This window comes from Rhinichthys klamathensis, unplaced genomic scaffold, assembly GCF_029890125.1.
Source record: "Rhinichthys klamathensis goyatoka isolate OS25496 unplaced genomic scaffold, OSU_Roscu_1.1 h1tg000001l_1, whole genome shotgun sequence".
Lineage (NCBI taxonomy): Eukaryota > Metazoa > Chordata > Actinopteri > Cypriniformes > Leuciscidae > Rhinichthys > Rhinichthys klamathensis.
Window position 1 is genome coordinate 2,138,275 of NW_026606555.1, and position 19,773 is coordinate 2,158,047.

At 47.2% G+C, this 19,773-nt stretch overlaps 20 non-coding genes across 20 annotated transcripts; all 20 read left to right on the forward strand.

Moving 5' to 3' along the window:
- Positions 1-16: 16 nt before the first annotated feature.
- trnan-guu (transfer RNA asparagine (anticodon GUU)) lies at positions 17-90 on the forward strand. Its single transcript has one exon. It is a non-coding gene; the product is annotated as a tRNA-Asn (tRNA).
- A 1,052-nt stretch (positions 91-1,142) lies between these two features.
- On the forward strand, positions 1,143-1,215 carry trnak-cuu (transfer RNA lysine (anticodon CUU)). The gene has a single exon. It is a non-coding gene; the product is annotated as a tRNA-Lys (tRNA).
- A 146-nt stretch (positions 1,216-1,361) lies between these two features.
- Positions 1,362-1,435, forward strand: trnan-guu (transfer RNA asparagine (anticodon GUU)). The gene has a single exon. It is a non-coding gene; the product is annotated as a tRNA-Asn (tRNA).
- Positions 1,436-2,486: 1,051 nt separating this feature from the next.
- trnak-cuu (transfer RNA lysine (anticodon CUU)) lies at positions 2,487-2,559 on the forward strand. The gene has a single exon. It is a non-coding gene; the product is annotated as a tRNA-Lys (tRNA).
- A 2,765-nt stretch (positions 2,560-5,324) lies between these two features.
- Positions 5,325-5,397, forward strand: trnak-cuu (transfer RNA lysine (anticodon CUU)). Its single transcript has one exon. It is a non-coding gene; the product is annotated as a tRNA-Lys (tRNA).
- A 146-nt stretch (positions 5,398-5,543) lies between these two features.
- On the forward strand, positions 5,544-5,617 carry trnan-guu (transfer RNA asparagine (anticodon GUU)). Its single transcript has one exon. It is a non-coding gene; the product is annotated as a tRNA-Asn (tRNA).
- An 842-nt stretch (positions 5,618-6,459) lies between these two features.
- Positions 6,460-6,532, forward strand: trnak-cuu (transfer RNA lysine (anticodon CUU)). The gene has a single exon. It is a non-coding gene; the product is annotated as a tRNA-Lys (tRNA).
- Positions 6,533-6,678: 146 nt separating this feature from the next.
- trnan-guu (transfer RNA asparagine (anticodon GUU)) lies at positions 6,679-6,752 on the forward strand. The gene has a single exon. It is a non-coding gene; the product is annotated as a tRNA-Asn (tRNA).
- A 1,047-nt stretch (positions 6,753-7,799) lies between these two features.
- On the forward strand, positions 7,800-7,872 carry trnak-cuu (transfer RNA lysine (anticodon CUU)). The gene has a single exon. It is a non-coding gene; the product is annotated as a tRNA-Lys (tRNA).
- Positions 7,873-8,018: 146 nt separating this feature from the next.
- trnan-guu (transfer RNA asparagine (anticodon GUU)) lies at positions 8,019-8,092 on the forward strand. The gene has a single exon. It is a non-coding gene; the product is annotated as a tRNA-Asn (tRNA).
- A 1,052-nt stretch (positions 8,093-9,144) lies between these two features.
- On the forward strand, positions 9,145-9,217 carry trnak-cuu (transfer RNA lysine (anticodon CUU)). The gene has a single exon. It is a non-coding gene; the product is annotated as a tRNA-Lys (tRNA).
- A 146-nt stretch (positions 9,218-9,363) lies between these two features.
- Positions 9,364-9,437, forward strand: trnan-guu (transfer RNA asparagine (anticodon GUU)). The gene has a single exon. It is a non-coding gene; the product is annotated as a tRNA-Asn (tRNA).
- Positions 9,438-10,488: 1,051 nt separating this feature from the next.
- trnak-cuu (transfer RNA lysine (anticodon CUU)) lies at positions 10,489-10,561 on the forward strand. The gene has a single exon. It is a non-coding gene; the product is annotated as a tRNA-Lys (tRNA).
- Positions 10,562-12,160: 1,599 nt separating this feature from the next.
- trnak-cuu (transfer RNA lysine (anticodon CUU)) lies at positions 12,161-12,233 on the forward strand. The gene has a single exon. It is a non-coding gene; the product is annotated as a tRNA-Lys (tRNA).
- Positions 12,234-13,379: 1,146 nt separating this feature from the next.
- Positions 13,380-13,452, forward strand: trnak-cuu (transfer RNA lysine (anticodon CUU)). The gene has a single exon. It is a non-coding gene; the product is annotated as a tRNA-Lys (tRNA).
- Positions 13,453-13,598: 146 nt separating this feature from the next.
- Positions 13,599-13,672, forward strand: trnan-guu (transfer RNA asparagine (anticodon GUU)). The gene has a single exon. It is a non-coding gene; the product is annotated as a tRNA-Asn (tRNA).
- Positions 13,673-15,261: 1,589 nt separating this feature from the next.
- trnak-cuu (transfer RNA lysine (anticodon CUU)) lies at positions 15,262-15,334 on the forward strand. Its single transcript has one exon. It is a non-coding gene; the product is annotated as a tRNA-Lys (tRNA).
- Positions 15,335-16,559: 1,225 nt separating this feature from the next.
- On the forward strand, positions 16,560-16,632 carry trnak-cuu (transfer RNA lysine (anticodon CUU)). Its single transcript has one exon. It is a non-coding gene; the product is annotated as a tRNA-Lys (tRNA).
- A 1,818-nt stretch (positions 16,633-18,450) lies between these two features.
- trnan-guu (transfer RNA asparagine (anticodon GUU)) lies at positions 18,451-18,524 on the forward strand. The gene has a single exon. It is a non-coding gene; the product is annotated as a tRNA-Asn (tRNA).
- Positions 18,525-19,576: 1,052 nt separating this feature from the next.
- Positions 19,577-19,649, forward strand: trnak-cuu (transfer RNA lysine (anticodon CUU)). The gene has a single exon. It is a non-coding gene; the product is annotated as a tRNA-Lys (tRNA).
- The last annotated feature ends 124 nt before the right edge of the window (positions 19,650-19,773 follow it).

Consider the following 19,773-nt stretch of genomic DNA (forward strand, 5'->3'; position numbering starts at 1 on the left):
GGCTGACTTGCCGCCGGTCTCTGTGGCGCAATTGGTTAGCGCGTTCGGCTGTTAACCGAAAGGATGGTGGTTCGAGCCCACCCAGGGACGATGGATCTTTTGTTCCAAGGGGTGGAGGAGGCCTGTGTTCCAAAGAGGTCCTGTTCAAAACTCCTTTCAAATCACCATCGAGCATCTGTGGTGTGTGGATGGAATGATCATGTTTTGTTCCAAGTGGTATAGGAGGACTGTGTTCCATTGAGGTCCTGTTCAAAACTCCTTTCAAATCACCATCGAGCATCTGTGGTGTGTGGGTATAATGGTGATGTTTTGTTGCAAGTGGAGGAGGAGGCCTGTGTTCCAAAGAGGTCCTGTTCAAAACTCCTTTCAAATCACCATCGAGCATCTGTGGTGTGAGGATATAATGGTGATGTTTTGTTCCAAGTGGAGGAGGAGGCCTGTGTTCCAAAGAGGTCCTGTTCAAAACTCCTTTCAAATCACCATCGAGCATCTGTGGTGTGTGGATATAATGGTGATGTTTTGTTCCAAGTGGAGGAGGAGGCCTGTGTTCCAAAGAGGTCCTGTTCAAAACTCCTTTCAAATCACCATCGAGCATCTGTGGTGTGAGGATATAATGGTGATGTTTTGTTCCAAGTGGAGGAGGAGGCCTGTGTTCCATTGAGGTCCTGTTCAAAACTCCTTTCAAATCACCATTGAGAATCTGTGGTGTGTGGATGGAATGATCATGTTTTGTTCCAAGTGGTAGAGGAGGACTGTGTTCCATTGAGGTCCTGTTCAAAACTCCTTTTAAATCCCCATCGAGCATCTGTGGTGTGTGGATGGAATGATCATGTTTTGTTCCAAGTGTGGAGGAGGCCTGTGTTCCAAAGAGGTCCTGTTCAAAATTCCTTTTAAATCACCATCGAGGCCTCCTCGATGCCCTACTGTGTTCCAGTGAGGTCCTGTTCAAAACTCCTTTCAAATCACCACCTTTCAAATACCCATTTCCAACTTTTGACTGTGATCGAATGGGGGTTTTGGTCATAAAAGGAGGCCACCAGTAACTTGTAACCTATCAAGCTCTCAGACATGAGGCCAATCGATTCGCAAAATATGAGGCTCCATTAAAATCTGCGACCAGCCCGAAGCAAAGCCCTGCACCCGCCCGGCTAGCTCAGTCGGTAGAGCATGAGACTCTTAATCTCAGGGTCGTGGGTTCGAGCCCCACGTTGGGCGTATCTATTAGCTATCTCTCTTCCCAACAGGTGGTCTCGGTTTTCAGCGCGCTGTACACATTACGCTAGTGGAAAACTTGTTTGTCTTTGCCGGAAACGTCCAATTGTGCTTTTTTATAACGTGACCCAGTGGCTGACTTGCCGCCGGTCTCTGTGGCGCAATTGGTTAGCGCGTTCGGCTGTTAACCGAAAGGATGGTGGTTCGAGCCCACCCAGGGACGATGGATGTTTTGTTCCAAGGGGTGGAGGAGGCCTGTGTTCCAAAGAGGTCCTGTTCAAAACTCCTTTCAAATCACCATCGAGCATCTGTGGTGTGTGGATATAATGGTGATGTTTTGTTCCAAGTGGAGGAGGAGGCCTGTGTTCCAAAGAGGTCCTGTTCAAAACTCCTTTCAAATCACCATCGAGCATCTGTGGTGTGAGGATATAATGGTAATGTTTTGTTCCAAGTGGAGGAGGAGGCCTGTGTTCCAAAGAGGTCCTGTTCAAAACTCCTTTCAAATCACCATCGAGCATCTGTGGTGTGTGGATATAATGGTGATGTTTTGTTCCAAGTGGAGGAGGAGGCCTGTGTTCCAAAGAGGTCCTGCTCAAACTCCTTTCAAATCACCATCGAGCATCTGTGGTGTGAGGATATAATGGTGATGTTTTGTTCCAAGTGGAGGAGGAGGCCTGTGTACCATTGAGGTCCTGTTCAAAACTCCTTTCAAATCACCATCGAGCATCTGTGGTGTGTGGATGGAATGATCATGTTTTGTTCCAAGTGGTAGAGGAGGACTGTGTTCCATTGAGGTCCTGTTCAAAACTCTTTTTAAATCCCCATCGAGCATCTGTGGTGTGCGGATATAATGGTGATGTTTTGTTCCAAGTGGAGGAGGAGGCCTGTGTTCCAAAGAGGTCCTGTTTAAAACTCCTTTCAAATCCCCATCGAGCATCTGTGGTGTGTGGATGGAATGATCATGTTTTGTTCCAAGTGTGGAGGAGGCCTGTGTTCCAAAGAGGTCCTGTTCAAAATTCCTTTTAAATCACCATCGAGGCCTCCTCGATGCCCTACTGTGTTCCAGTGAGGTCCTGTTCAAAACTCCTTTCAAATCACCACCTTTCAAATACCCATTTCCAACTTTCGACTGTGATCGAATGGGGGTTTTGGTCATAAAAGAAGGCCACCAGTAACTTGTAACCTATCAGGCTCTCAGACATGAGGCCAATCGATTCGCAAAATATGAGGCTCCGTTAAAATCTGCAACCAGCCCGAAGCAAAGCCTTGCACCCGCCCGGCTAGCTCAGTCGGTAGAGCATGAGACTCTTAATCTCAGGGTCGTGGGTTCGAGCCCCACGTTGGGCGTATCTATTAGCTATCTCTCTTCCCAACAGGTGCTCTCGGTTTTCAGCGCGCTGTACACATTACGCTAGTGGAAAACTAGTTTGTCTTTGCCGGAAACGTCCAATTGTGCTTTTTTACAACCTGACCCAGTGGCTGACTTGCCGCCGGTCTCTGTGGCGCAATTGGTTAGCGCGTTCAGCTGTTAACCGAAAGGATGGTGGTTCGAGCCCACCCAGGGACGATGGATCTTTTGTTCCAAGGGGTGGAGGAGGCCTGTGTTCCAAAGAGGTCCTGTTCAAAACTCCTTTCAAATCACCATCGAGCATCTGTGGTGTGAGGATATAATGGTAATGTTTTGTTCCAAGTGGAGGAGGAGGCCTGTGTTCCAAAGAGGTCCTGTTCAAAACTCCTTTAAAAATCACCATCGAGCATCTGTGGTGTGTGGATATAATGGTGATGTTTTGTTCCAAGTGGAGGAGGAGGCCTGTGTTCCAAGAGGTCCTGTTCAAAACTCCTTTCAAATCACCATCGAGCATCTGTGGTGTGAGGATATAATGGTGATGTTTTGTTCCAAGTGGAGGAGGATGCCTGTGTTCCATTGAGGTCCTGTTCAAAACTCCTTTCAAATCACCATCGAGCATCTGTGGTGTGTGGATGGAATGATCATGTTTTGTTCCAAGTGGTATAGGAGGACTGTGTTCCATTGAGGTCCTGTTCAAAACTCCTTTTAAATCCCCATCGAGCATCTGTGGTGTGTGGATGGAATGATCATGTTTTGTTCCAAGTGTGGAGGAGGCCTGTGTTCCAAAGAGGTCCTGTTCAAAATTCCTTTTAAATCACCATCGAGCATCTGTGGTGTGTGGATGGAATGATCATGTTTTGTTCCAAATGGTAGAGGAGACTGTGTTCCAAAGAGGTCCTGTTCAAAACTCCTTTCAAATCACCCTCGAGCATCTGTGGTGTGAGGATATAATGGTGATGTCCTCCATCCCTTGTTTTGTTCCAAGGGGTGGAGGAGGCCTGTGTTCCAAAGAGGTCCTGTTCAAAACTCCTTTCAAATCACCATCGAGCATCTGTGGTGTGTGGATATAATGGTGATGTTTTGTTCCAAGTGGAGAAGGAGGCCTGTGTTCCAAAGAGGTCCTGTTCAAAACTCCTTTCAAATCACCATCGAGCATCTGTGGTGTGAGGATATAATGGTGATGTTTTGTTCCAAGTGGAGGAGGAGGACTGTGTTCCATTGAGGTCCTGTTCAAAACTCCTTTTAAATCCCCATCGAGCATCTGTGGTGTGTGGATGGAATGATCATGTTTTGTTCCAAGTGTGGAGGAGGCCTGTGTTCCAAAGAGGTCCTGTTCAAAATTCCTTTTAAATCACCATCGAGCATCTGTGGTGTGTGGATGGAATGATCATGTTTTGTTCCAAATGGTAGAGGAGACTGTGTTCCAAAGAGGTCCTGTTCAAAACTCCTTTCAAATCACCCTCGAGCATCTGTGGTGTGAGGATATAATGGTGATGTCCTCCATCCCTTGTTTTGTTCCAAGGGGTGGAGGAGGCCTGTGTTCCAAAGAGGTCCTGTTCAAAACTCCTTTCAAATCACCATCGAGCATCTGTGGTGTGTGGATATAATGGTGATGTTTTGTTCCAAGTGGAGAAGGAGGCCTGTGTTCCAAAGAGGTCCTGTTCAAAACTCCTTTCAAATCACCATCGAGCATCTGTGGTGTGAGGATATAATGGTGATGTTTTGTTCCAAGTGGAGGAGGAGGCCTGTGTTCCAAAGAGGTCCTGTTCAAAACTCCTTTCAAATCACCATCGAGCATCTGTGGTGTGTGGATATAATGGTGATGTTTTGTTCCAAGTGGAGGAGGAGGCCTGTGTTCCAAAGAGGTCCTGTTCAAAACTCCTTTCAAATCACCATCGAGCATCTGTGGTGTGAGGATATAATGGTAATGTTTTGTTCCAAGTGGAGGAGGAGGCCTGTGTTCCAAAGAGGTCCTGTTCAAAACTCCTTTCAAATCACCATCGAGCATCTGTGGTGTGTGGATATAATGGTGATGTTTTGTTCCAAGTGGAGGAGGAGGCCTGTGTTCCAAAGAGGTCCTGTTCAAACTCCTTTCAAATCACCATCGAGCATCTGTGGTGTGAGGATATAATGGTGATGTTTTGTTCCAAGTGGAGGAGGAGGCCTGTGTTCCATTGAGGTCCTGTTCAAAACTCCTTTCAAATCACCATCGAGCATCTGTGGTGTGTGGATGGAATGATCATGTTTTGTTCCAAGTGGTAGGGGAGGACTGTGTTCCATTGAGGTCCTGTTCAAAACTCCTTTTAAATCCCCATCGAGCATCTGTGGTGTGCGGATATAATGGTGATGTTTTGTTCCAAGTGGAGGAGGAGGCCTGTGTTCCAAAGAGGTCCTGTTTAAAACTCCTTTCAAATCCCCATCGAGCATCTGTGGTGTGTGGATGGAATGATCATGTTTTGTTCCAAGTGTGGAGGAGGCCTGTGTTCCAAAGAGGTCCTGTTCAAAATTCCTTTTAAATCACCATCGAGGCCTCCTCGATGCCCTACTGTGTTCCAGTGAGGTCCTGTTCAAAACTCCTTTCAAATCACCACCTTTCAAATACCCATTTCCAACTTTCGACTGTGATCGAATGGGGGTTTTGGTCATAAAAGAAGGCCACCAGTAACTTGTAACCTATCAGGCTCTCAGACATGAGGCCAATCGATTCGCAAAATATGAGGCTCCGTTAAAATCTGCAACCAGCCCGAAGCAAAGCCTTGCACCCGCCCGGCTAGCTCAGTCGGTAGAGCATGAGACTCTTAATCTCAGGGTCGTGGGTTCGAGCCCCACGTTGGGCGTATCTATTAGCTATCTCTCTTCCCAACAGGTGCTCTTGGTTTTCAGTGCGCTGTACACATTACGCTAGTGGAAAACTAGTTTGTCTTTGCCGGAAACGTCCAATTGTGCTTTTTTATAACCTGACCCAGTGGCTGACTTGCCGCCGGTCTCTGTGGCGCAATTGGTTAGCGCGTTCGGCTGTTAACCGAAAGGATGGTGGTTCGAGCCCACCCAGGGACGATGGATCTTTTGTTCCAAGGGGTGGAGGAGGCCTGTGTTCCATTGAGGTCCTGTTCAAAACTCCTTTCAAATCACCATCGAGCATCTGTGGTGTGTGGATGGAATGATCATGTTTTGTTCCAAGTGGTATAGGAGGACTGTGTTCCATTGAGGTCCTGTTCAAAACTCCTTTCAAATCACCATCGAGCATCTGTGGTGTGTGGATATAATGGTGATGTTTTGTTGCAAGTGGAGGAGGAGGCCTGTGTTCCAAAGAGGTCCTGTTTAAAACTCCTTTCAAATCACCATCGAGCATCTGTGGTGTGAGGATATAATGGTGATGTTTTGTTCCAAGTGGAGGAGGAGGCCTGTGTTCCATTGAGGTCCTGTTCAAAACTCCTTTCAAATCACCATTGAGAATCTGTGGTGTGTGGATGGAATGATCATGTTTTGTTCCAAGTGGTAGAGGAGGACTGTGTTCCATTGAGGTCCTGTTCAAAACTCCTTTTAAATCCCCATCGAGCATCTGTGGTGTGTGGATGGAATGATCATGTTTTGTTCCAAGTGTGGAGGAGGCCTGTGTTCCAAAGAGGTCCTGTTCAAAATTCCTTTTAAATCACCATCGAGGCCTCCTCGATGCCCTACTGTGTTCCAGTGAGGTCCTGTTCAAAACTCCTTTCAAATCACCACCTTTCAAATACCCATTTCCAACTTTTGACTGTGATCGAATGGGGGTTTTGGTCATAAAAGGAGGCCACCAGTAACTTGTAACCTATCAAGCTCTCAGACATGAGGCCAATCGATTCGCAAAATATGAGGCTCCATTAAAATCTGCGACCAGCCCGAAGCAAAGCCCTGCACCCGCCCGGCTAGCTCAGTCGGTAGAGCATGAGACTCTTAATCTCAGGGTCGTGGGTTCGAGCCCCACGTTGGGCGTATCTATTAGCTATCTCTCTTCCCAACAGGTGGTCTCGGTTTTCAGCGCGCTGTACACATTACGCTAGTGGAAAACTTGTTTGTCTTTGCCGGAAACGTCCAATTGTGCTTTTTTATAACGTGACCCAGTGGCTGACTTGCCGCCGGTCTCTGTGGCGCAATTGGTTAGCGCGTTCGGCTGTTAACCGAAAGGATGGTGGTTCGAGCCCACCCAGGGACGATGGATGTTTTGTTCCAAGGGGTGGACGAGGCCTGTGTTCCAAAGAGGTCCTGTTCAAAACTCCTTTCAAATCACCATCGAGCATCTGTGGTGTGTGGATATAATGGTGATGTTTTGTTCCAAGTGGAGGAGGAGGCCTGTGTTCCAAAGAGGTCCTGTTCAAAACTCCTTTCAAATCACCATCGAGCATCTGTGGTGTGAGGATATAATGGTAATGTTTTGTTCCAAGTGGAGGAGGAGGCCTGTGTTCCAAAGAGGTCCTGTTCAAAACTCCTTTCAAATCACCATCGAGCATCTGTGGTGTGTGGATATAATGGTGATGTTTTGTTCCAAGTGGAGGAGGAGGCCTGTGTTCCAAAGAGGTCCTGTTCAAACTCCTTTCAAATCACCATCGAGCATCTGTGGTGTGAGGATATAATGGTGATGTTTTGTTCCAAGTGGAGGAGGAGGCCTGTGTTCCATTGAGGTCCTGTTCAAAACTCCTTTCAAATCACCATCGAGCATCTGTGGTGTGTGGATGGAATGATCATGTTTTGTTCCAAGTGGTAGAGGAGGACTGTGTTCCATTGAGGTCCTGTTCAAAACTCCTTTTAAATCCCCATCGAGCATCTGTGGTGTGCGGATATAATGGTGATGTTTTGTTCCAAGTGGAGGAGGAGGCCTGTGTTCCAAAGAGGTCCTGTTTAAAACTCCTTTCAAATCCCCATCGAGCATCTGTGGTGTGTGGATGGAATGATCATGTTTTGTTCCAAGTGTGGAGGAGGCCTGTGTTCCAAAGAGGTCCTGTTCAAAATTCCTTTTAAATCACCATCGAGGCCTCCTCGATGCCCTACTGTGTTCCAGTGAGGTCCTGTTCAAAACTCCTTTCAAATCACCACCTTTCAAATACCCATTTCCAACTTTCGACTGTGATCGAATGGGGGTTTTGGTCATAAAAGAAGGCCACCAGTAACTTGTAACCTATCAGGCTCTCAGACATGAGGCCAATCGATTCGCAAAATATGAGGCTCCGTTAAAATCTGCAACCAGCCCGAAGCAAAGCCTTGCGCCCGGCTAGCTCAGTCGGTAGAGCATGAGACTCTTAATCTCAGGGTCGTGGGTTCGAGCCCCACGTTGGGCGTATCTATTAGCTATCTCTCTTCCCAACAGGTGCTCTCGGTTTTCAGCGCGCTGTACACATTACGCTAGTGGAAAACTAGTTTGTCTTTGCCGGAAACGTCCAATTGTGCTTTTTTATAACCTGACCCAGTGGCTGACTTGCCGCCGGTCTCTGTGGCGCAATTGGTTAGCGCGTTCGGCTGTTAACCGAAAGGATGGTGGTTCGAGCCCACCCAGGGACGATGGATCTTTTGTTCCAAGGGGTGGAGGAGGCCTGTGTTCCAAAGAGGTCCTGTTCAAAACTCCTTTCAAATCACCATCGAGCATCTGTGGTGTGTGGATGGAATGATCATGTTTTGTTCCAAGTGGTATAGGAGGACTGTGTTCCATTGAGGTCCTGTTCAAAACTCCTTTCAAATCACCATCGAGCATCTGTGGTGTGTGGGTATAATGGTGATGTTTTGTTGCAAGTGGAGGAGGAGGCCTGTGTTCCAAAGAGGTCCTGTTCAAAACTCCTTTCAAATCACCATCGAGCATCTGTGGTGTGAGGATATAATGGTGATGTTTTGTTCCAAGTGGAGGAGGAGGCCTGTGTTCCAAAGAGGTCCTGTTCAAAACTCCTTTCAAATCACCATCGAGCATCTGTGGTGTGTGGATATAATGGTGATGTTTTGTTCCAAGTGGAGGAGGAGGCCTGTGTTCCAAAGAGGTCCTGTTCAAAACTCCTTTCAAATCACCATCGAGCATCTGTGGTGTGAGGATATAATGGTGATGTTTTGTTCCAAGTGGAGGAGGAGGCCTGTGTTCCATTGAGGTCCTGTTCAAAACTCCTTTCAAATCACCATTGAGAATCTGTGGTGTGTGGATGGAATGATCATGTTTTGTTCCAAGTGGTAGAGGAGGACTGTGTTCCATTGAGGTCCTGTTCAAAACTCCTTTTAAATCCCCATCGAGCATCTGTGGTGTGTGGATGGAATGATCATGTTTTGTTCCAAGTGTGGAGGAGGCCTGTGTTCCAAAGAGGTCCTGTTCAAAATTCCTTTTGAATCACCATCGAGGCCTCCTCGATGCCCTACTGTGTTCCAGTGAGGTCCTGTTCAAAACTCCTTTCAAATCACCACCTTTCAAATACCCATTTCCAACTTTTGACTGTGATCGAATGGGGGTTTTGGTCATAAAAGGAGGCCACCAGTAACTTGTAACCTATCAAGCTCTCAGACATGAGGCCAATCGATTCGCAAAATATGAGGCTCCATTAAAATCTGCGACCAGCCCGAAGCAAAGCCCTGCACCCGCCCGGCTAGCTCAGTCGGTAGAGCATGAGACTCTTAATCTCAGGGTCGTGGGTTCGAGCCCCACGTTGGGCGTATCTATTAGCTATCTCTCTTCCCAACAGGTGGTCTCGGTTTTCAGCGCGCTGTACACATTACGCTAGTGGAAAACTTGTTTGTCTTTGCCGGAAACGTCCAATTGTGCTTTTTTATAACGTGACCCAGTGGCTGACTTGCCGCCGGTCTCTGTGGCGCAATTGGTTAGCGCGTTCGGCTGTTAACCGAAAGGATGGTGGTTCGAGCCCACCCAGGGACGATGGATGTTTTGTTCCAAGGGGTGGAGGAGGCCTGTGTTCCAAAGAGGTCCTGTTCAAAACTCCTTTCAAATCACCATCGAGCATCTGTGGTGTGTGGATATAATGGTGATGTTTTGTTCCAAGTGGAGGAGGAGGCCTGTGTTCCAAAGAGGTCCTGTTCAAAACTCCTTTCAAATCACCATCGAGCATCTGTGGTGTGAGGATATAATGGTAATGTTTTGTTCCAAGTGGAGGAGGAGGCCTGTGTTCCAAAGAGGTCCTGTTCAAAACTCCTTTCAAATCACCATCGAGCATCTGTGGTGTGTGGATATAATGGTGATGTTTTGTTCCAAGTGGAGGAGGAGGCCTGTGTTCCAAAGAGGTCCTGCTCAAACTCCTTTCAAATCACCATCGAGCATCTGTGGTGTGAGGATATAATGGTGATGTTTTGTTCCAAGTGGAGGAGGAGGCCTGTGTACCATTGAGGTCCTGTTCAAAACTCCTTTCAAATCACCATCGAGCATCTGTGGTGTGTGGATGGAATGATCATGTTTTGTTCCAAGTGGTAGAGGAGGACTGTGTTCCATTGAGGTCCTGTTCAAAACTCTTTTTAAATCCCCATCGAGCATCTGTGGTGTGCGGATATAATGGTGATGTTTTGTTCCAAGTGGAGGAGGAGGCCTGTGTTCCAAAGAGGTCCTGTTTAAAACTCCTTTCAAATCCCCATCGAGCATCTGTGGTGTGTGGATGGAATGATCATGTTTTGTTCCAAGTGTGGAGGAGGCCTGTGTTCCAAAGAGGTCCTGTTCAAAATTCCTTTTAAATCACCATCGAGGCCTCCTCGATGCCCTACTGTGTTCCAGTGAGGTCCTGTTCAAAACTCCTTTCAAATCACCACCTTTCAAATACCCATTTCCAACTTTCGACTGTGATCGAATGGGGGTTTTGGTCATAAAAGAAGGCCACCAGTAACTTGTAACCTATCAGGCTCTCAGACATGAGGCCAATCGATTCGCAAAATATGAGGCTCCGTTAAAATCTGCAACCAGCCCGAAGCAAAGCCTTGCACCCGCCCGGCTAGCTCAGTCGGTAGAGCATGAGACTCTTAATCTCAGGGTCGTGGGTTCGAGCCCCACGTTGGGCGTATCTATTAGCTATCTCTCTTCCCAACAGGTGCTCTCGGTTTTCAGCGCGCTGTACACATTACGCTAGTGGAAAACTAGTTTGTCTTTGCCGGAAACGTCCAATTGTGCTTTTTTACAACCTGACCCAGTGGCTGACTTGCCGCCGGTCTCTGTGGCGCAATTGGTTAGCGCGTTCAGCTGTTAACCGAAAGGATGGTGGTTCGAGCCCACCCAGGGACGATGGATCTTTTGTTCCAAGGGGTGGAGGAGGCCTGTGTTCCAAAGAGGTCCTGTTCAAAACTCCTTTCAAATCACCATCGAGCATCTGTGGTGTGAGGATATAATGGTAATGTTTTGTTCCAAGTGGAGGAGGAGGCCTGTGTTCCAAAGAGGTCCTGTTCAAAACTCCTTTAAAAATCACCATCGAGCATCTGTGGTGTGTGGATATAATGGTGATGTTTTGTTCCAAGTGGAGGAGGAGGCCTGTGTTCCAAGAGGTCCTGTTCAAAACTCCTTTCAAATCACCATCGAGCATCTGTGGTGTGAGGATATAATGGTGATGTTTTGTTCCAAGTGGAGGAGGATGCCTGTGTTCCATTGAGGTCCTGTTCAAAACTCCTTTCAAATCACCATCGAGCATCTGTGGTGTGTGGATGGAATGATCATGTTTTGTTCCAAGTGGTATAGGAGGACTGTGTTCCATTGAGGTCCTGTTCAAAACTCCTTTTAAATCCCCATCGAGCATCTGTGGTGTGTGGATGGAATGATCATGTTTTGTTCCAAGTGTGGAGGAGGCCTGTGTTCCAAAGAGGTCCTGTTCAAAATTCCTTTTAAATCACCATCGAGCATCTGTGGTGTGTGGATGGAATGATCATGTTTTGTTCCAAATGGTAGAGGAGACTGTGTTCCAAAGAGGTCCTGTTCAAAACTCCTTTCAAATCACCCTCGAGCATCTGTGGTGTGAGGATATAATGGTGATGTCCTCCATCCCTTGTTTTGTTCCAAGGGGTGGAGGAGGCCTGTGTTCCAAAGAGGTCCTGTTCAAAACTCCTTTCAAATCACCATCGAGCATCTGTGGTGTGTGGATATAATGGTGATGTTTTGTTCCAAGTGGAGAAGGAGGCCTGTGTTCCAAAGAGGTCCTGTTCAAAACTCCTTTCAAATCACCATCGAGCATCTGTGGTGTGAGGATATAATGGTGATGTTTTGTTCCAAGTGGAGGAGGAGGACTGTGTTCCATTGAGGTCCTGTTCAAAACTCCTTTTAAATCCCCATCGAGCATCTGTGGTGTGTGGATGGAATGATCATGTTTTGTTCCAAGTGTGGAGGAGGCCTGTGTTCCAAAGAGGTCCTGTTCAAAATTCCTTTTAAATCACCATCGAGGCCTCCTCGATGCCCTACTGTGTTCCAGTGAGGTCCTGTTCAAAACTCCTTTCAAATCACCACCTTTCAAATACCCATTTCCAACTTTCGACTGTGATCGAATGGGGGTTTTGGTCATAAAAGAAGGCCACCAGTAACTTGTAACCTGTCAGGCTCTCAGACATGAGGCCAATCGATTCGCAAAATATGAGGCTCCGTTAAAATCTGCAACCAGCCCGAAGCAAAGCCTTGCACCCGCCCGGCTAGCTCAGTCGGTAGAGCATGAGACTCTTAATCTCAGGGTCGTGGGTTCGAGCCCCACGTTGGGCGTATCTATTAGCTATCTCGGTTTTCAGCGCGCTGTACACATTACGCTAGTGGAAAACTAGTTTGTCTTTGCCGGAAACGTCCAATTGTGCTTTTTTATAACCTGACCCAGTGGCTGACTTGCCGCCGGTCTCTCTGGCGCAATTGGTTAGCGCGTTCGGCTGTTAACCGAAAGGATGGTGGTTCGAGCCCACCCAGGGACGATGGATCTTTTGTTCCAAGGGGTGGAGGAGGCCTGTGTTCCAAAGAGGTCCTGTTCAAAACTTCTTTCAAATCACCATCGAGCATCTGTGGTGTGAGGATATAATGGTAATGTTTTGTTCCAAGTGGAGGAGGAGGCCTGTGTTCCAAAGAGGTCCTGTTCAAAACTCCTTTCAAATCACCATCGAGCATCTGTGGTGTGTGGATATAATGGTGATGTTTTGTTCCAAGTGGAGGAGGAGGCCTGTGTTCCAAAGAGGTCCTGTTCAAACTCCTTTCAAATCACCATCGAGCATCTGTGGTGTGAGGATATAATGGTGATGTTTTGTTCCAAGTGGAGGAGGAGGCCTGTGTTCCATTGAGGTCCTGTTCAAAACTCCTTTCAAATCACCATCGAGCATCTGTGGTGTGTGGATGGAATGATCATGTTTTGTTCCAAGTGGTAGGGGAGGACTGTGTTCCATTGAGGTCCTGTTCAAAACTCCTTTTAAATCCCCATCGAGCATCTGTGGTGTGCGGATATAATGGTGATGTTTTGTTCCAAGTGGAGGAGGAGGCCTGTGTTCCAAAGAGGTCCTGTTTAAAACTCCTTTCAAATCCCCATCGAGCATCTGTGGTGTGTGGATGGAATGATCATGTTTTGTTCCAAGTGTGGAGGAGGCCTGTGTTCCAAAGAGGTCCTGTTCAAAATTCCTTTTAAATCACCATCGAGGCCTCCTCGATGCCCTACTGTGTTCCAGTGAGGTCCTGTTCAAAACTCCTTTCAAATCACCACCTTTCAAATACCCATTTCCAACTTTCGACTGTGATCGAATGGGGGTTTTGGTCATAAAAGAAGGCCACCAGTAACTTGTAACCTATCAGGCTCTCAGACATGAGGCCAATCGATTCGCAAAATATGAGGCTCCGTTAAAATCTGCAACCAGCCCGAAGCAAAGCCTTGCACCCGCCCGGCTAGCTCAGTCGGTAGAGCATGAGACTCTTAATCTCAGGGTCGTGGGTTCGAGCCCCACGTTGGGCGTATCTATTAGCTATCTCTCTTCCCAACAGGTGCTCTTGGTTTTCAGTGCGCTGTACACATTACGCTAGTGGAAAACTAGTTTGTCTTTGCCGGAAACGTCCAATTGTGCTTTTTTATAACCTGACCCAGTGGCTGACTTGCCGCCGGTCTCTGTGGCGCAATTGGTTAGCGCGTTCGGCTGTTAACCGAAAGGATGGTGGTTCGAGCCCACCCAGGGACGATGGATCTTTTGTTCCAAGGGGTGGAGGAGGCCTGTGTTCCATTGAGGTCCTGTTCAAAACTCCTTTCAAATCACCATCGAGCATCTGTGGTGTGTGGATGGAATGATCATGTTTTGTTCCAAGTGGTATAGGAGGACTGTGTTCCATTGAGGTCCTGTTCAAAACTCCTTTCAAATCACCATCGAGCATCTGTGGTGTGTGGATATAATGGTGATGTTTTGTTGCAAGTGGAGGAGGAGGCCTGTGTTCCAAAGAGGTCCTGTTTAAAACTCCTTTCAAATCACCATCGAGCATCTGTGGTGTGAGGATATAATGGTGATGTTTTGTTCCAAGTGGAGGAGGAGGCCTGTGTTCCATTGAGGTCCTGTTCAAAACTCCTTTCAAATCACCATTGAGAATCTGTGGTGTGTGGATGGAATGATCATGTTTTGTTCCAAGTGGTAGAGGAGGACTGTGTTCCATTGAGGTCCTGTTCAAAACTCCTTTTAAATCCCCATCGAGCATCTGTGGTGTGTGGATGGAATGATCATGTTTTGTTCCAAGTGTGGAGGAGGCCTGTGTTCCAAAGAGGTCCTGTTCAAAATTCCTTTTAAATCACCATCGAGCATCTGTGGTGTGTGGATGGAATGATCATGTTTTGTTCCAAATGGTAGAGGAGACTGTGTTCCAAAGAGGTCCTGTTCAAAACTCCTTTCAAATCACCCTCGAGCATCTGTGGTGTGAGGATATAATGGTGATGTCCTCCATCCCTTGTTTTGTTCCAAGGGGTGGAGGAGGCCTGTGTTCCAAAGAGGTCCTGTTCAAAACTCCTTTCAAATCACCATCGAGCATCTGTGGTGTGTGGATATAATGGTGATGTTTTGTTCCAAGTGGAGAAGGAGGCCTGTGTTCCAAAGAGGTCCTGTTCAAAACTCCTTTCAAATCACCATCGAGCATCTGTGGTGTGAGGATATAATGGTGATGTTTTGTTCCAAGTGGAGGAGGAGGCCTGTGTTCCAAAGAGGTCCTGTTCAAAACTCCTTTCAAATCACCATCGAGCATCTGTGGTGTGTGGATATAATGGTGATGTTTTGTTCCAAGTGGAGGAGGAGGCCTGTGTTCCAAAGAGGTCCTGTTCAAAACTCCTTTCAAATCACCATCGAGCATCTGTGGTGTGAGGATATAATGGTGATGTTTTGTTCCAAGTGGTAGAGGAGGACTGTGTTCCATTGAGGTCCTGTTCAAAACTCCTTTTAAATCCCCATCGAGCATCTGTGGTGTGTGGATGGAATGATCATGTTTTGTTCCAAGTGTGGAGGAGGCCTGTGTTCCAAAGAGGTCCTGTTCAAAATTCCTTTTAAATCACCATCGAGGCCTCCTCGATGCCCTACTGTGTTCCAGTGAGGTCCTGTTCAAAACTCCTTTCAAATCACCACCTTTCAAATACCCATTTCCAACTTTCGACTGTGATCGAATGGGGGTTTTGGTCATAAAAGAAGGCCACCAGTAACTTGTAACCTCTCAGGCTCTCAGACATGAGGCCAATCGATTCGCAAAATATGAGGCTCCGTTAAAATCTGCAACCAGCCCGAAGCAAAGCCTTGCACCCGCCCGGCTAGCTCAGTCGGTAGAGCATGAGACTCTTAATCTCAGGGTCGTGGGTTCGAGCCCCACGTTGGGCGTATCTGTTAGCTATCTCTCTTCCCAACAGGTGCTCTCGGTTTTCAGCGCGCTGTACACATTACGCTAGTGGAAAACTTGTTTGTCTTTGCCGGAAACGTCCAATTGTGCTTTTTTATAACGTGACCCAGTGGCTGACTTGAAGCCGGTCTCTGTGGCGCAATTGGTTAGCGCGTTCGGCTGTTAACCGAAAGGATGGTGGTTCGAGCCCACCCAAGGACGATGGATGTTTTGTTCCAAGGGGTGGAGGAGGCCTGTGTTCCAAAGAGGTCCTGTTCAAAACTCCTTTCAAATCACCATCGAGCATCTGTGGTTTGTTGATATAATGGTGATGTTTTGTTCCAAGTGGAGGAGGAGGCCTGTGTTCCAAAGAGGTCCTGTTCAAAACTCCTTTCAAATCACCATCGAGCATCTGTGGTGTGAGGATATAATGGTGATGTTTTGTTCCAAGTGGATATAATGGTAATGTTTTGTTCCAAGTGGAGGAGGAGGCCTGTGTTCCAAAGAGGTCCTGTTCAAAACTCCTTTCAAATCACCATCGAGCATCTGTGGTGTGTGGATATAATGGTGATGTTTTGTTCCAAGTGGAGGAGGAGGCCTGTGTTCCAAAGAGGTCCTGTTCAAAACTCCTTTCAAATCACCATCGAGCATCTGTGGTGTGAGGATATAATGGTGATGTTTTGTTCCAAGTGGATATAATGGTAATGTTTTGTTCCAAGTGGAGGAGGAGGCCTGTGTTCCAAAGAGGTCCTGTTCAAAACTCCTTTCAAATCACCATCGAGCATCTGTGGTGTGTGGATATAATGGTGATGTTTTGTTCCAAGTGGAGGAGGAGGCCTGTGTTCCAAAGAGGTCCTGTTCAAAACTCCTTTCAAATCACCATCGAGCATCTGTGGTGTGTGGATATAATGGTGATGTTTTGTTCCAAGTGTGGAGGAGGCCTGTGTTCCAAAGAGGTCCTGTTCAAAATTCCTTTTAAATCACCATCGAGGCCTCCTCGATGCCCTACTGTGTTCCAGTGAGGTCCTGTTCAAAACTCCTTTCAAATCACCACCTTTCAAATACCCATTTCCAACTTTTGACTGTGATCGAATGGGGGTTTTGGTCATAAAAGGAGGCCACCAGTAACTTGTAACCTATCAGGCTCTCAGACATGAGGCCAATCGATTCGCAAAATATGAGGCTCCGTTAAAATCTGCGACCAGCCCGAAGCAAAGCCCTGAACCCGCCCGGCTAGCTCAGTCGGTAGAGCATGAGACTCTTAATCTCAGGGTCGTGGGTTCGAGCCCCACGTTGGGCGTGTCTATTAGCTATCTCTCTTCCCAACAGGTGGTCTTGGTTTTCAGCGCGCTGTACACATTACGCTAGTGGAAAACTACTTTGTCTTTGCCGGAAACGTCCAATTGTGCTTTTTTATAACCTGACCCAGTGGCTAACTTGCCACCGGTCTCTGTGGCGCAATTGGTTAGCGAGTTAGGCTGTTAACCGAAAGGATGGTGGTTCGAGCCCACCCAGGGACGATGGATGTTTTGTTCCAAGGGGTGGAGGAGGCCTGTGTTCCAAAGAGGTCCTGTTCAAAACTCCTTTCAAATCACCATCGAGCATCTGTGGTGTGTGGATTTAATGGTGATGTTTTGTTCCAAGTGGAGGAGGAGGCCTGTGTTCCAAATAGGTCCTGTTCAAAACTCCTTTCAAATCACCATCGAGCATCTGTGGTGTGAGGATATAATGGTGATGTTTTGTTCCAAGTGGAGGAGGAGGCCTGTGTTCCATTGAGGTCCTGTTCAAATCTCCTTTCAAATCACCATTGAGCATCTGTGGCGTGTGGATGGAATGATCACGTTTTGTTCCAAGTGGTAGAGGAGGACTGTGTTCCATTGAGGTCCTGTTCAAAACTCCTTTTAAATCCCCATCGAGCATCTGTGGTGTGTGGATGGAATGATCATGTTTTGTTCCAAGTGTGGAGGAGGCCTGTGTTCCAAAGAGGTCCTGTTCAAAATTCCTTTTAAATCACCATCGAGCATCTGTGGTGTGTGGATGGAATGATCATGTTTTGTTCCAAATGGTAGAGGAGACTGTGTTCCAAAGAGGTCCTGTTCAAAACTCCTTTCAAATCACCATCGAGCATCTGTGGTGTGAGGATATAATGGTGACGTCCTCCATCCCTTGTTTTGTTCCAAGGGGTGGAGGAGGCCTGTGTTCCAAAGAGGTCCTGTTCAAAACTCCTTTCAAATCACCATCGAGCATCTGTGGTGTGTGGATATAATGGTGATGTTTTGTTCCAAGTGGAGGAGGAGGCCTGTGTTCCAAAGAGGTCCTGTTCAAAACTCCTTTCAAATCACCATCGAGCATCTGTGGTGTGAGGATATAATGGTGATGTTTTGTTCCAAGTGGAGGAGGAGGCCTGTGTTCCAAAGAGGTCCTGTTCAAAACTCCTTTCAAATCACCATTGAGAATCTGTGGTGTGTGGATGGAATGATCATGTTTTGTTCCAAGTGGTAGAGGAGGACTGTGTTCCATTGAGGTCCTGTTCAAAACTCCTTTTCAATCCCCATCGAGCATCTGTGGTGTGTGGATGGAATGATCATGTTTTGTTCCAAGTGTGGAGGAGGCCTGTGTTCCAAAGAGGTCCTGTTCAAAATTCCTTTTAAATCACCATCGAGGCCTCCTCGATGCCCTAGTGTGTTCCAGTGAGGTCCTGTTCAAAACTCCTTTCAAATCACCACCTTTCAAATACCCATTTCCAACTTTTGACTGTGATCGAATGGGGGTTTTGGTCATAAAAGGAGGCCACCAGTAACTTGTAACCTATCAAGCTCTCAGACATGAGGCCAATCGATTCGCAAAATATGAGGCTCCATTAAAATCTGCGACCAGCCCGAAGCAAAGCCCTGCACCCGCCCGGCTAGCTTAGTCGGTAGAGCATGAGACTCTTAATCTCAGGGTCGTGGGTTCGAGCCCCAAGTTGGGCGTATCTATTAGCTATCTCTCTTCCCAACAGGTGGTCTCGGTTTTCAGCGCGCTGTACACATTACGCTAGTGGAAAACTAGTTTGTCTTTGCCGGAAACGTCCAATTGTGCTTTTTTATAACGTGACCCAGTGGCTGACTTGCCGCCGGTCTCTGTGGCGCAATTGGTTAGCGCGTTCGGCTGTTAACCGAAAGGATGGTGGTTCGAGCCCACCCAGGGACGATGGATGTTTTGTTCCAAGGGGTGGAGGAGGCCTGTGTTCCAAAGAGGTCCTGTTCAAAACTCCTTTCAAATCACCATCGAGCATCTGTGGTGTGTGGATATAATGGTGATGTTTTGTTCCAAGTGGAGGAGGAGGCCTGTGTTCCAAAGAGGTCCTGTTCAAAACTCCTTTCAAATCACCATCGAGCATCTGTGGTGTGAGGATATAATGGTAATGTTTTGTTCCAAGTGGAGGAGGAGGCCTGTGTTCCAAAGAGGTCCTGTTCAAAACTCCTTTCAAATCACCATCGAGCATCTGTGGTGTGTGGATATAATGGTGATGTTTTGTTCCAAGTGGAGGAGGAGGCCTGTGTTCCAAAGAGGTCCTGTTCAAAACTCCTTTCAAATCACCATCGAGCATCTGTGGTGTGAGGATATAATGGTGATGTTTTGTTCCAAGTGGAGGAGGAGGCCTGTGTTCCATTGAGGTCCTGTTCAAAACTCCTTTCAAATCACCATCGAGCATCTGTGGTGTGTGGATGGAATGATCATGTTTTGTTCCAAGTGGTAGAGGAGGACTGTGTTCCATTGAGGTCCTGTTCAAAACTCCTTTTAAATCCCCATCGAGCATCTGTGGTGTGCGGATATAATGGTGATGTTTTGTTCCAAGTGGAGGAGGAGGCCTGTGTTCCAAAGAGGTCCTGTTCAAAACTCCTTTCAAATCCCCATCGAGCATCTGTGGTGTGTGGATGGAATGATCATGTTTTGTTCCAAGTGTGGAGGAGGCCTGTGTTCCAAAGAGGTCCTGTTCAAAATTCCTTTTAAATCACCATCGAGGCCTCCTCGATGCCCTACTGTGTTCCAGTGAGGTCCTGTTCAAAACTCCTTTCAAATCACCACCTTTCAAATACCCATTTCCAACTTTCGACTGTGATCGAATGGGGGTTTTGGTCATAAAAGAAGGCCACCAGTAACTTGTAACCTGTCAGGCTCTCAGACATGAGGCCAATCGATTCGCAAAATATGAGGCTCCGTTAAAATCTGCAACCAGCCCGAAGCAAAGCCTTGCACCCGCCCGGCTAGCTCAGTCGGTAGAGCATGAGACTCTTAATCTCAGGGTCGTGGGTTCGAGCCCCACGTTGGGCGTATCTATTAGCTATCTCGGTTTTCAGCGCGCTGTACACATTACGCTAGTGGAAAACTAGTTTGTCTTTGCCGGAAACGTCCAATTGTGCTTTTTTATAACCTGACCCAGTGGCTGACTTGCCGC